At 49.9% G+C, this 12,374-nt stretch overlaps 1 long non-coding RNA gene across 1 annotated transcript; it reads right to left on the bottom strand.

The window, feature by feature from the left end:
- Nucleotides 1-701: 701 nt before the first annotated feature.
- On the bottom strand, nt 702-1,502 carry LOC114060065. Its single transcript, XR_003571812.1, has 2 exons — nt 1,455-1,502; nt 702-1,362 (listed from the first exon to the last, which is right to left on the bottom strand). It is a non-coding gene; the product is annotated as an uncharacterized LOC114060065 (long non-coding RNA).
- Nucleotides 1,503-12,374: the final 10,872 nt, after the last annotated feature.

The raw sequence follows: 12,374 nt of genomic DNA, 5'->3' as shown, positions 1-12,374 counted from the left end.
CAGAAGTTCTGCTCTAGCAGGCTGAAGGGCAGCCTTAAACACAGTACCTGAGTTTCAGCTCACAGCCAATTTATCCCCTTTTGTTCCTGAACCAACAACAGCGTGAGCTATTTTTAAGCCCTCTTCTTTGTACTGACTTTGTCCAGCCTCTGCACTGGTCCCCTGAAATAGTCAGGCTTGTCTGGTCTCTCCTACAATTGTCTCCATAGCCCCCAAAATCCTAGGAGTCTTTTCACAGCGAGTGGCAACCACAGCCCCTATGTATATGTCCTCTGCTCTCGCCATTGCACTGGGGCAATGATGCACCTTCCATGCAGAGGGCAGAGCAATAAATTTGGTATATGCTGATGTGAATACTTGGCCTTTTACACAACTTACTTTGGCAGTAGTACTAACTGTCAATTTGTAAAGGCCACCAAGGAAGGCAAGAGGACACAGTTCATTTACCATGTCTCCTGTCTCCTCTGAAGTGTGCTGAGTAGGGGTCATCAACACTCATCAAGCCCCAAGCCTTGGAGGCTCAAAAAGAAAGAAAGCTCTACGCTCTGTCACACTCACTACAGAGGCAACAGTCTGGTTGGTTTTGGATCCTAGGCTCAGGCTTTGGGTGGACCAGTCTCCTAGAGCCCAAGAGGAGCTGTAGGGAATGAAAATTCAGCAACTGTTGGGGAAGGTTACTGAAATACAGAGCAGACTGGAGATGGCAGGAAGTGCTGTAATATTACAAACGTTTTAATGCCACCACAAAGCTTTCCTGATCAGAGTGAGCCAGACACAGGAACATGCAAGCCCTTCTGCCCTGGCTTTCCAGCCATAACAGTGTGGCCTGAACATCAACCCTCCGCAGAAAGGGAGCATCTGCATCACCACCAAACACTGCTGGAGTTTAAGAAAATCCTGTGGGATGGCTGCCCTGAGACAGACCTGACTTATAACAGCACACTCTACCTCTGAGAAATGCGGCAAAGCTGGTGCTTTCAGTTGGAAAATTCAGCTATCCACAGGACAAACTTCCTTAAAGATCTGGGCTCTTCATTATCTATTTTCTATGCAAGAACACCCTGCAAGACCAGAGAGGACAAGGCTAATTTCCCAACCCAGCCATACCTCCCCTTCTGCACCTGACCAACCCCAGCCAGGACCGAGGGCAGGACTGCCACTGAAGGTGTCCCATCACCCACTCAGAGATGCTGGGGTGATTTTTCCGATAAGCTGCTTCAGAGCTGAGGCTTGCTCCTCCAACAGCTGGTTCTTCTCCTTCATGCTCTTCTGCTGCAGTTCAGCAGCCTGCAGGGCCACTGCAAACCCCCTGTTCTCCCCACGGAGGTCTTTGATCAACAGTTTGTTCCTGGAGAGTTGGGCCTACAGAAGAGACAGGAGGCTTCAGGTTCAGCATGCCATGCAGGGGTACCAGGCAGGTAGGAACACCCAGGACTAACCCCTCTTGCACTCACCTGTGCATCTCTGAGCTGAGCTGCCCTCTCTGCCAGCACAGCCTCAGCACTCCTCAGGCTGTGTTCCAGCCCCTCTGCCTGCTCCACAGCTGCCTGCAGCAGATGCTCATGTTCCACCTGCAGTGGGCAAGAAAGCCCGTGGTTGGGTTGTCCTAGCACTCCCCTGGCCTCTGGCAACCCTGGACTGTACATTTCCCCAGGGCCCTGTTCATAGACCTTCACACTCCCTGAAGGAGAGCAGGGTGGGATCAGGTGAGGTGCAGGATACAAAGAGCAGTGGGAAAGGTGTCTAGAGCAGTACAACCTTCTCTAGGTCTGCACCTGGCGAATTTTAAGATTTCCCAGCAGTGTTTTCTATAAAAACAAGCCAGTGGCCTCCCCTTTCCCAGGCATGTCCAGAAAAGTCCAGGGAGAGACACAGTTTCCTTCAACACAGTCTTTGTGTGTGCTCATTTTAATTCCTTAGGTTATAATTTGCTCTATCTTTGCCCTGTTTGTCACAAGACAAACTCACAAAAACCCAACATCTTGTTGCCCAGTGCCCCAGAGATAAACCCCCCACACACTCTGTGAACTCCACACAGAGGGCTCAAACTTTTTTTTCCCCCAGTCTGAGCCAAAAGAGTCTCTCCCTGGATAACTCCTGCTCCTCTAGGCACAAAGTAGATGCCTGGTCTGGGGTATGTGGATTTGAGTGGGGAGGGCTCATGTTTGAGTACAGGGCAGTGACTGGTTTCATGAGGAATTAAAAGTTGCAGCTGAATTTGAAGGTAAGTGTATTTTCCATGTGGGTCCTTTACATATAGCATCTTCTACTCAAACCTCTGGTACCTTCAACCACAGCTGCCTTCCAGGCTGCCAGGACAGCAGTGTTCCCTTCACAGTACCCCTGACTGAGCTCCCATAATTACCCACTTACCTGGGTCCTGACCAGCTGCCTGCGTGTTTGCTCAGCCTGCTGATGGAGGCTTTCCTGGAGCTGCTGAGTCTTGCACTGTTCCTCTCTCAAGGTGGTTTGCAGCTGCTCAAACTGCTGCTTTGACACCATGTTGTTTATCTGGGCCTTGGCCTGCTTCATCTGCAGAGCGTGCTGGGTCTGGGCCAGGCTCAGGCTTGCTCTGGCTTCTAAAAGCTGTAACACAGACAGGTGGAGAGCTGGTTACAGCTCTGAGTCAACAGTGGGACAGGCCCAGGATGTGCTGCAGGTGATGGAGAGGTTAGGTAGCACCCTCACCGCACCCTCAGCACCCTGCAGCACCATGGGAGTGGTGCTTAATGGGCAGCCTGCAAAGCAAGGGACTGAGAGCACCAAGAGCTGCAGGAGGATAAGCAGAGATCCTTTTCTGAGCAGCAAGGAGCAGTAGTTGCTGGAGGACTCCTCTGGGAGGAAATCCCAGCACAAAGGGCCACAGTGGCAAGAGAAAGAGGGGGCTGCTCACCTGGGTTCTTGGATATATCCCAGGCAAGCTGGGATGTACCACATGTCCTGTACAACATGTCCTCTGCTTCCTGCCACCAGCAAAGAACAAACCTGGTACTGGGAAGCTGGTCTGGTCCCACTTTGCACTAGGGCTACCTAGGGGTGGCTGACATGGGTAAGCTGTACCTTGGAAAGCCAGTCCCTGAGCCTGTCCACAGGGCAGAATCACAGCAATCACAGGGACCACTCAGCAGCCTGCCATCAGCTGAAAGACACCCACCTTCTCCTGCGAGGCCTTGAGCTGCTGTTGGAGCAGCTCCATCTCCATCCAACATGCTGCATGCTTCTGGTGGTGTTCCAGCCTTGCAGCCTCCTCTGCTCCTCGTGGCCACTCGGCCTCTGCAAGCCTCTGGCTCTGCAGTGGGGCACTGCCAGGGCCAGCACTGTGACCAGCCTTGTGCCCAGTGAGTTCACAGCCCAGCTGATGCACCTTGACATTTGGGTGGGAGATCTCTTTGCTCTTCTCGCTCTGGAAAAGGTGGGGGAAAAAAAAAAAATAAGAAATCATGCACACAGGCTTGGGGTGGGAACAGAGGCAACAGACACTTAATCTGCCCCACACTGTCCCCGCTGGGTTCCCACCCAGGGACACTGCTCCAGGGCCTTGTGGGCACTCAGGACAAGTGTCCTCATGTCCCAGCCTGACCAAGGCCCAGTGGCACAGCATTCCTAAAAAAGGAAACCTGCACAGCTGACAGCCCTGGGAGAGGTCACTGAGGGAGAAGGGGGACACAGGCCTGTACAGATTAGTAAGAAGAGAGTATGAATGGAAATGTGTTCACATGCACATGTAAAAGTACAGACAAAAGAGCAGAGTAGGGGCTACAAGAAGAGCCCGCGTTGACACTAAAGGGCACCATCCCCCAGGTGCTACCCATAGGACACTTTCCCTTGCAGTAAGGCTGAGCAAAGTGCAGCTTCTGGCCCATGTTCTGACCAGACCACACTAGAGACAACATCAGCAAGCCTGCATCTAACAGCAGGGTGGCAAGATCCCATTCCTCCGCTATCCTCACAGGAAAATGGGCAATTCCAAAGGAGAAAAAGCAGGAAACGGGCAGCAGGTTACTGGAAGCTGAAGCCAGCAAGGGCCAGCAAAGGCCACCCTGCTGCAGCTGATGGCCCTGAAGGGTACGAAAAACATCCAAAAAACCAGGTTGTGGTTCCAAATCACGAGGTATCCCAGGAACAGAGTAGGGAACTTAAAAGCCTGCCTGCCTTGTTCATGTTGCATACAAAAAATCCTGGCCAGGCCTTGTGTGCAGACATGTCCAAAGGCCTTTGAGCATCTGGGAGTGAGCAAAATCTCTGGGAGAAATACCGCAAGTAGGTAAAGTCAACCTCGTTAGAGACTTTGTAGCAATACTTGCCGTTCTGTAAGACCTTCACTGGCTTTTGGCACACAGGTTTTCCCTACTTGACAAGTTATAAGATGAAGCTGTTTCTTCAAATGTTTGAATGTTTGAAACAAACACGTTTGTTCTCCTCTATGAGCACATGCAGTTTTTGTCCTCCTAAATCCTTCAGCCAAGAGCCTGTCAGTGTTAATGGCCTCTTACCAATGCTGTTAACTCTGTCATTTCAGCCAGCTCCTCCACCTTCTCTCTGCCCAACTTGTTCATGGGTTTCCTGTTGGGAAGAGGGATATGATCAGGCCAGAGAGCAGCAAACCACAGCTCGCCAGAGGAGGGCCCTGTTTTGGGTAGTCCTACATCTGATTTTGGCCTGCAACAGGAAGCAAAGCCAAGCCAAAACAAATACGGTCCTGTATTGATTCAGGAGCGAGTCAGGTGTCTCTGCCCCAACAGGTGACCCAGCCCAGCCCAGGGCAGACAGCTGGGAACATCTAAAGTCCCGCAACGCTGTCAGAGGCCTAAAACTCAAGAGACGAAGAATAGTAGGAGAGACAAATTAACAGATTCTTGGTATCATCCACACCAGCAACCTGTTTCTCCTCAGACTTACGGCTTGGTGGGTGACCTCAGCACCTACCTCAAGCTTCCTAAGGCAGAAACAGGCCACTGGCCAAAAAGTTTGTGTAGCAAAAAAGCTCAACCCTTCCTCCCACACATACCCACCTCCACAGCCTCCCCCAAAACCTTGCTCTGGCCAAGCCCATCTCAGCACTGGCTGCTTTTGTGTGGAGCAAAGGGCGTGCGAGTGCTGGCTTGCTCAGAAATAAGAAAACAGAAGGCAGGTTGAGCCAGCTGAAATCTGGTAAATGCACCTGAGTGGCTGTTCCTTTTATCCACCCATTTGCCAGCCTCTTGCAGCTGTCTCTTCTCCTACTCATAGTGTTCACTGCCCTTCTTTGCTAGCCTCAGTTCCTGCTGGAGTCTTCTAAGCTGACTCTTCAACAAGCTGTTCTCCAGCAGCCAGCACAGATCTCCCTTGCAGGGAGAGACAGCAGAGTGAAAAAACCATGCAAAAGCCCTGTTTACTCTTGGCATTCTATGCTGGCTCCCTGGTCTATTTCCATTTGGTTTCCAAGGACAGCAAGAAATAAAGAAATCTGAAAAACAACCATCCAATAACTCAGGCAAAACATGTGCGGACAACCAAGAGACAACGGTAGAGAAGGAGCAGATCTTCAAAGGTAGGTAAATAAAGAGGAATAAGGACAAAGAGCATCAGACTCTTAATTTGTGCGGCTTCCAGCTGGTGAAAATTATTCTGCAGTCTTTCCAAGGAATGGAAACAAAGCGATTTGGCTCATCAAGACACACCAAGACTTCATTACAGGAGCACCAGGTGGTGAGCCCAGCCCCTCAACTGCAATAAAGCCAGGTCTGGAGAACTCAGCTTCCTTGACACAACAGCTATGACCCCAAATCCAAATCAGGTTCTGTGTCTCATCATCCTTCCACTTCTATTGGTACTTCCAGTCTGTGAATACTGGCACTTGTGAGAAAGAAGCCCAGTTCTGTTTTAAACAGACAGTCTTATCCAATAGCTACGGCTAAACACCAATTCCATACAGGATTGCTCTCCAACCTGACACTCTGTTAAGCTCTGGGTTCATTTTCCAACTGGTACACGACATCTTTGAGCTGCATCAGCTCCAGTTGCAACCTGGTCCTTTCCCTCTCCAGCTCCATTTTGACAGCCAGAATGTCATGTTTCCTCCTGTGCTGCTATACCATTCTGTCTCCCAGAGCATTTTTCTCCTGTTCTTTCCATCCAGATCAAGTCTATCTTATGTCCTGAGATGCTGCTCTGTCTGCTGTGTGAAAGCAGACCTTTTAACTTTGCTCTCTCTGCCTTGTTCCCAAGCACATCTCCTTGTCTATCAAGATTCCATTTCTCCATGATAAATACTTTTCCTCTTTGGCTCCAGCTTCTAGACTGAGCAGGCCATTTGCTGCAACAGACTGGTCCATCCATCACACCATTTTTCATTTCTTCTCTGTTCCTTAGCTGGAATAGGAGATTTTGGTCTACCTGCTCATCTGAGTCTTGGGACCTGCTCCTTTCCCCCCAGAGGACAAGTTCCCAGACACTCTGTCCCTTCCAACACCAGAGCCCTTGGCTCCATGAACTCTGCATTACTTCCATTTCATCCTGGTGCCTTTTCTAATATTTTTCTGCTCAAGCATCTCACACATTTTGGCCTGTTCCTCATTAACCTCCTCTTACAACTTTATCTGAGTCTGCTTCAACAGAGACTGTCTTTTTCCTTACACTTCCACTGTTGCCTCTCCTGGGCATGCTGCTCTTGAAGATCTCACCTTGGAACCTTTATTGTTGGGAAATCACCTCCTTTCACACTAGTGTTGCTGCAATAAAGCCTTACAGCTGTTCTCATGCTGGCATTCACTCCACGACAGCTCTTGGTTATGCTCAACCTCTGCATCTTTCCTAAAGATAAAAACCACTTTGCTGGCCTGGGTTTGATAATACAGCTTGGAAACCTCAGCCAGCTTCAGAATGTACGTTTGCTGGGCATGCAACACAAAGCTTTCTTTTTGTTGCAAAGTCAAGGCAATTAGTTAAACTTCACAGAAAGTTCTCAAACTATTTTGCATCTCTCAGACTCACACCCATCACATCTTTTCCAACAACTCTGAAAGCTCCCCACTGTAGTCAGTCCATCCACCATTCACCAGAGATAGTGGTAACACAGCTTAAATTACTGGTCTACCACAGACTTCAGCCATCACCTTCTTTCTCCCCATCTACCCCATATCTCAGCCCTAAAAGAGCAATACTGACCCTAGCAAAATCCTCTGTTTCCATATTGCCAAGGGGAACTCTGCTCCTGAAGGGAGACAGAAGGAAAGAGGCAGGAGGAAAGCCTGTGGGCACTGGTGGGGTGTGCTGGAAAGCAGGAAGGAGCAGGCATGGACAGGCAGTTTCCTGCCAATTCCTCTCCAGTCTCCTCTGCAAGGAGGATGGGGTCCCTGGGGATGTTGCAGAACAGGCACCGTAAGCACAGGAAGGGAAGATTAACAGTCATTTAGTGACAGCCTCACTCTTTCACAAGGCAGTCTGGTTTAGCTATACAGAGAAATTTAAGACATTTTTTGCTGCTTTTAAGAGAGCAAGTTGTGATGATCTAGCAATCAGAGGCAGATTTGTTGAAGGACCAAGAAAGAGAGATAATAAGAAAACACTAATGAAAGCTCTCATATCTCTCAGTATTTTGAGATACAGTCTTTGCTTGGGCACTGCCTCTGACACAAGCTTGTAGAACATGCAGGGAAACTTGAAGTCTTGAAATAAAAGCACTTATGTAAGGGGAGTTTAGATGTCTTGCTTCGAACAGCTGCAGCCCTGCAATACTGCCCAGATTTTCTTCCAAATTAAAGCAGCTCTCCAGCCCAACCTACTCTGGTACGAGCAGGGGATGCACCCCTAATCTCCTGCTTAGCCCCAGAAAGAGCACAGTGCCAGACCTCAGGCTCAGTCTGTCCTGGTGCTGCTGTGTCCCCAGCTCTTCTCCCTCCTCGTCCAGCTGCTGCCTTGGATGGCTAATGTCTTCAATGTGGTGCTGTCCCACCCTGGCCTGCTCCACCTCAAACCTCTCCTCCAGCTCCAGATTCCACATACATTTTTGCTCTTTCAGGCTATTAATTACAGCCCAGTACTTTGCAACTGTTTCTTCCAGGTCTCTCTTCTGATCTTCCATCTTGTGCATCTCAGCCTTGAAGCCTTCCTCACTGTCCTTCCTCTCTCTCTCAAAGTTTTTCTGCATTAACTCTAGTTGTTCCTTGTAATAGTTTATCTGTTGGAAGGAAATAGGATTTGGATATTAGCACAATGTTCCTGAGAGCTCCCCTCTCCTCTTCCATTAGCTCTAATTCAAGTTGATCTATTGGTCCCTGAAGAGGGGACACTCTTCAGGCAGTTCTGGTCCCTGCTGAACTTAAGGCAACAGTCTCAAACAGCAGCCTCTAACAGGCAGGTACCCGTGGTTCCCATTTCTTTCCAGCAAACAGCACAGTTCTCCCCTTTCTCCTTGTTTACAAGGAACTCCTGAGAGCAGACGGGGGAGGCCAGGGCATCATCTGCCACTGCTCCTCACATCCTTCCTCCACTGCAGAGTGGTCCCTTGCTAAGATGTGGTGGTGGGTGGCTGCTGCTCCCCACAGCTGCCCTGTAAACACGAGAAACTCCAGGATTTGATGAGCACAAAGGCAGGACTGTGAAGCAGGCAGAGCATCCGTAAGCAGCTTCGTGCTGTTGTGTCACCTATGTGGCAGTTTGGAATTTACTCTTGCAGTGCTGCAACAGAAATCCTGCAAGCATCACTGACCTCTCAGTTCAGCAGCAAAAAGAGGAGGCCTTTTACATGAGCACTCTAAAGCTGTCTAAAGAGGACTGGGCTCACACTGCCATCTGAGGGCAAGTGGGTTCAAATGTGCTGCAAGCCCAGGGCAACAGGGCTCTGATACACCCCCTACCCTCAGGAGACACCTGGCCGCTTCTCCTCTTGGTCCTCTTGCTGGTTTTACTGTGATAGCAACATCGGGTAATCTCTGGTTCCCTACAGGACCCACACAAACATTTTGCAAGGTGACAGCGATTTCCACAAAGCCTTTGCCAGCCAATGAGGGCTCCCGATGCTCCTACCAGCTAAGACAGGCTGGAGAAGCACATGGAATAATCCCAGCCAAGTGCTGAGGTACCACACTGCTTCCCAGCCTTAACTCTCTCTCCAGCAATCCTCCTGGAACAGATGCTTAATCAGTCATAGTGTAGCAGTTGTGCTTACCAAGAAGTCAGGACAACTCCCTCCACCCCACTCACCTTGGTTTCCAGCTGCACCTTCAGGTCCTGCAGCTGCTCTTGGATCTGCTCCACTGGGAGTGACATCTCTGTATATTCAGAAGCAAGAACAAGAAGGCTTGGAGAGGGGCTTTCTGACAGAAAGGAGCCCTGTAAGGACAGGCCTACAAGACAGGACTGATAAGAATGGCTGCAGCTTCATCCAGTCAAGTCCATACAACTTGCTACTTCCTCTTTATTATACTGTGTTTCCCTAACATCCTCAACAGTGAAAATCTGCCTGTTCACTCCTAGCTGCCTAGTCCACAGGTTACCATCACCAGCTCTTGAGTTGGGAAAGCCTCCTTCCCTCCTCCCCACCATCCAATTTCCCCTTCTTCCTTCCCGTGGCTGCCCAGTACCAGAACCTGCAGCAGTACTTCAGGCACAAGCCACCCCACACTCCCGTGTAGAAGTCAATCCAGAGGGAACTTTGTTCCTGCTGAGAAGACAGAGAGGCACTGAACCCTGGGGCACATTACCTCTTGCTGGCAGCCCTGTCTCAGCCCTGCTCTCCTGGAGCTGGAGACGCAGCCTTTGCAGCTCCCTCCGCAGCACCCTGTTCTGGTCATACAGCACCTGAAAAGACCAAAGACTGGTCATGATGTGGCTACAAAGCCCCCCCAGGGTGTTGGAGCTGCCATGTGTACTCAGAGCCTCCTGCTCTCTGACCCAGCACAAAGAGCAGAGGCCTCCCCCAGCCCCAGCACAGGGGGGTTTTTCTTCCTTCCCAAGCAAAGGCAGACATGAGAGAATTTGGAAGCACCACAGAAGAAATGCAAGTCCAGATTACCATGACCACCACCAGTAGACACTGTAAAGCACAAAGCAACTGGCCCTGCATGCAAAAGCACATGATTACCAGGGTTTTTTGCAGACACCTCAAAGGGCTGGGCCTCCTGAGACCCTCCTGACCTAAACCACCATTGCTAACGTCCAACACATAAGAAACACAGTGATCTCAGTACGGGCCCAGAGGTTTGTGTTTACATCTTCAAGATACCTCTGTGGGTATCCCGGCTAGCCAACAAGCACTATTGTATGCACACAAGGCAACAGAGAAGCAAGTCCCACAGGGCTCTGGGAGGGAACATTTCCAGGTTGCAGAAGGAATAAAGCAAAGTGAGGACGTGCTGATCCCATGGGAAGCACAGCACGAGGCAGGTCCTGCTGGTCACCTGGTGCCAGAGACACCCTGAGGCCAGCACAGGAGTTTATCCCACCTCAGTGCCAATAGCAGCCTGCAGCAAGGAGTCCCATAGCTGAACCCCGAGTTATGAACCGCCACATCAGTGCAATCAGTCACTTCCATGTGGGTGTCTGGAGCTGGAAAACTGCTTGTTTCACCTCACACCCTCCGTCCCACACTGGAAGCAATAGCAGCAGACCACTTTGAGTAAACATCAAATTACCTCCCACATGCTGCCACTCAGGAAGCTGATGTGTTACAAGGGACTATGAACTAGGACACTTCCAATTAATAAATATTACTGAGAAGATGTAGACAAATGCAAACTCAATTTGTTTCATCTCCATTCTAAACAGGAAGGGCAGGTGGTTGACAGCACTCAACAAGCGTAAAGATAAACCCCAGTGGGTGCCTTCACAGGGGCAGATGAAGCCTGAAGGTCGAACCTATCCATACATGAGCATTCTTATGGACAACTCTGGGGCTGCTCAACAGGAAGAAAAATCGCAGCACCAAGCATATTCAACCCTCTGGTGCCACCTGGAGCAATGCTGGACTGCATCATGCTCCAGTGCCTTTAATTACAGATTCAAGAGGGGCTGTCTGATGTGTCCATAGAACGACTGCTGCAAGTGCACATTTCAGCCCTTGCTGGAGGGATGTGATAAGTCACTGTCCCTATTCAGTGGTGTTCCCCAGCCACACACACCACTTGGGAACAAATGGGCAATGTAACAAGCACAGGATTTGGGAGCCAAAGCACAGAGCACTCAGCAACTCTCAACATGCAAGATACACAAGTCATTTAAAAATTAAGAGAAGGGAAACAGAGGTTGTGCTCATCCCAGACAGCCCAAAGCTCTCGGAAGGAGCACATGACCCTGCAGGAAGTACAACATACAGAACACCAATTCCTGGACCACACACACACACCAGATACCTGGACTGGCTCACCTTGACTCTCTAGCAGAGTCCAGCAGCAAGTTTTTTAGAGGTTTGTAAAGTGGGGGCAAGGAGAAGGAAGGGAAAAACAAAAGGATAGAAGAATTTTGCTGTTAACATGCTTTCCAAATATGGAGAACAGCTTTCTCCTTGTGCTCAAGAAGAAATGCCAACAGAGCCCAGGGTGGTCTGTCCTTATCGACAGAGGTCCAGGGTTCCCAAACAAAATAGTCCATGGCTACAGAGTGGCAGACAGAGAAGAATTTACCATCCACCCCTACTCCTCCCTGCCAAAATCCCAGCAAGGGAAACAACCCATGGAGGGCTGCAGGAGTGAGGGGACAGGTTGCTTTACTGAGGGTACAGCTGTCTCTGGCCTCCTCTGAGCAAGACAAGAGGGATTCTCCTCTGCACCATGATCAGGGCTGCCTGCTTCCACTCCCCCCAGGCCAAAGTGCCCAACAGATGTGCTGAGGAGAGCAGGACTTTCACAACGACTGCTGGAGAACTGCCCACACGTACCTGGCACTGCCGCTCGTATTCCAGGACAATCTCAGCAAAGCGTTCACTCTGGCTCAGGAACTCTGGGCTGTGGGGCTCCACCTGGCCCAGCTGCACAAGCACAGGGAAACACCTCTCATCAAGAAAGTTATCACCCCTCCAAACAGAGAGCCGAACGCTCTACTAAATCACTGAAGTCATGGTGCTACACCCACAGATTCAACAGAAGGGTTCGTACTGACACCTGTGGGATGAGTCAGATGCAGAAAGAGGAGGAAAAACATTTTTCTCCACATGCAAGAGACAACGACTACAGGCAGGCAACCTTTCCTGGCTAACAAGACCACAGACTCATTTCTCTCCCCAGTTTCATTTTACCAGGTGAGTTGTAGGAGTGGAAGATACCAAAACTAACCCTTTACTTCAATACTTGAGAAAAATAAAGCTTTTCTTTTTTTCTGGAAACCAAACTTCAAAGTTTTCACTTGAACACTGCAGATTTGTAAAATTTTCTAAAACTGCAAACTTTCTTCACCCTTTT

The sequence above is a fragment of the Empidonax traillii genome, unplaced genomic scaffold (assembly GCF_003031625.1).
Source record: "Empidonax traillii isolate 1590-97213 ecotype Southwest subspecies unplaced genomic scaffold, ASM303162v1 scaffold256:size688067, whole genome shotgun sequence".
In the NCBI taxonomy this organism is placed as follows: Eukaryota; Metazoa; Chordata; class Aves; order Passeriformes; family Tyrannidae; genus Empidonax; species Empidonax traillii.
Note: the sequence above shows the minus strand (reverse complement) of the source record. Positions and strands in the feature narration are given on the sequence as shown.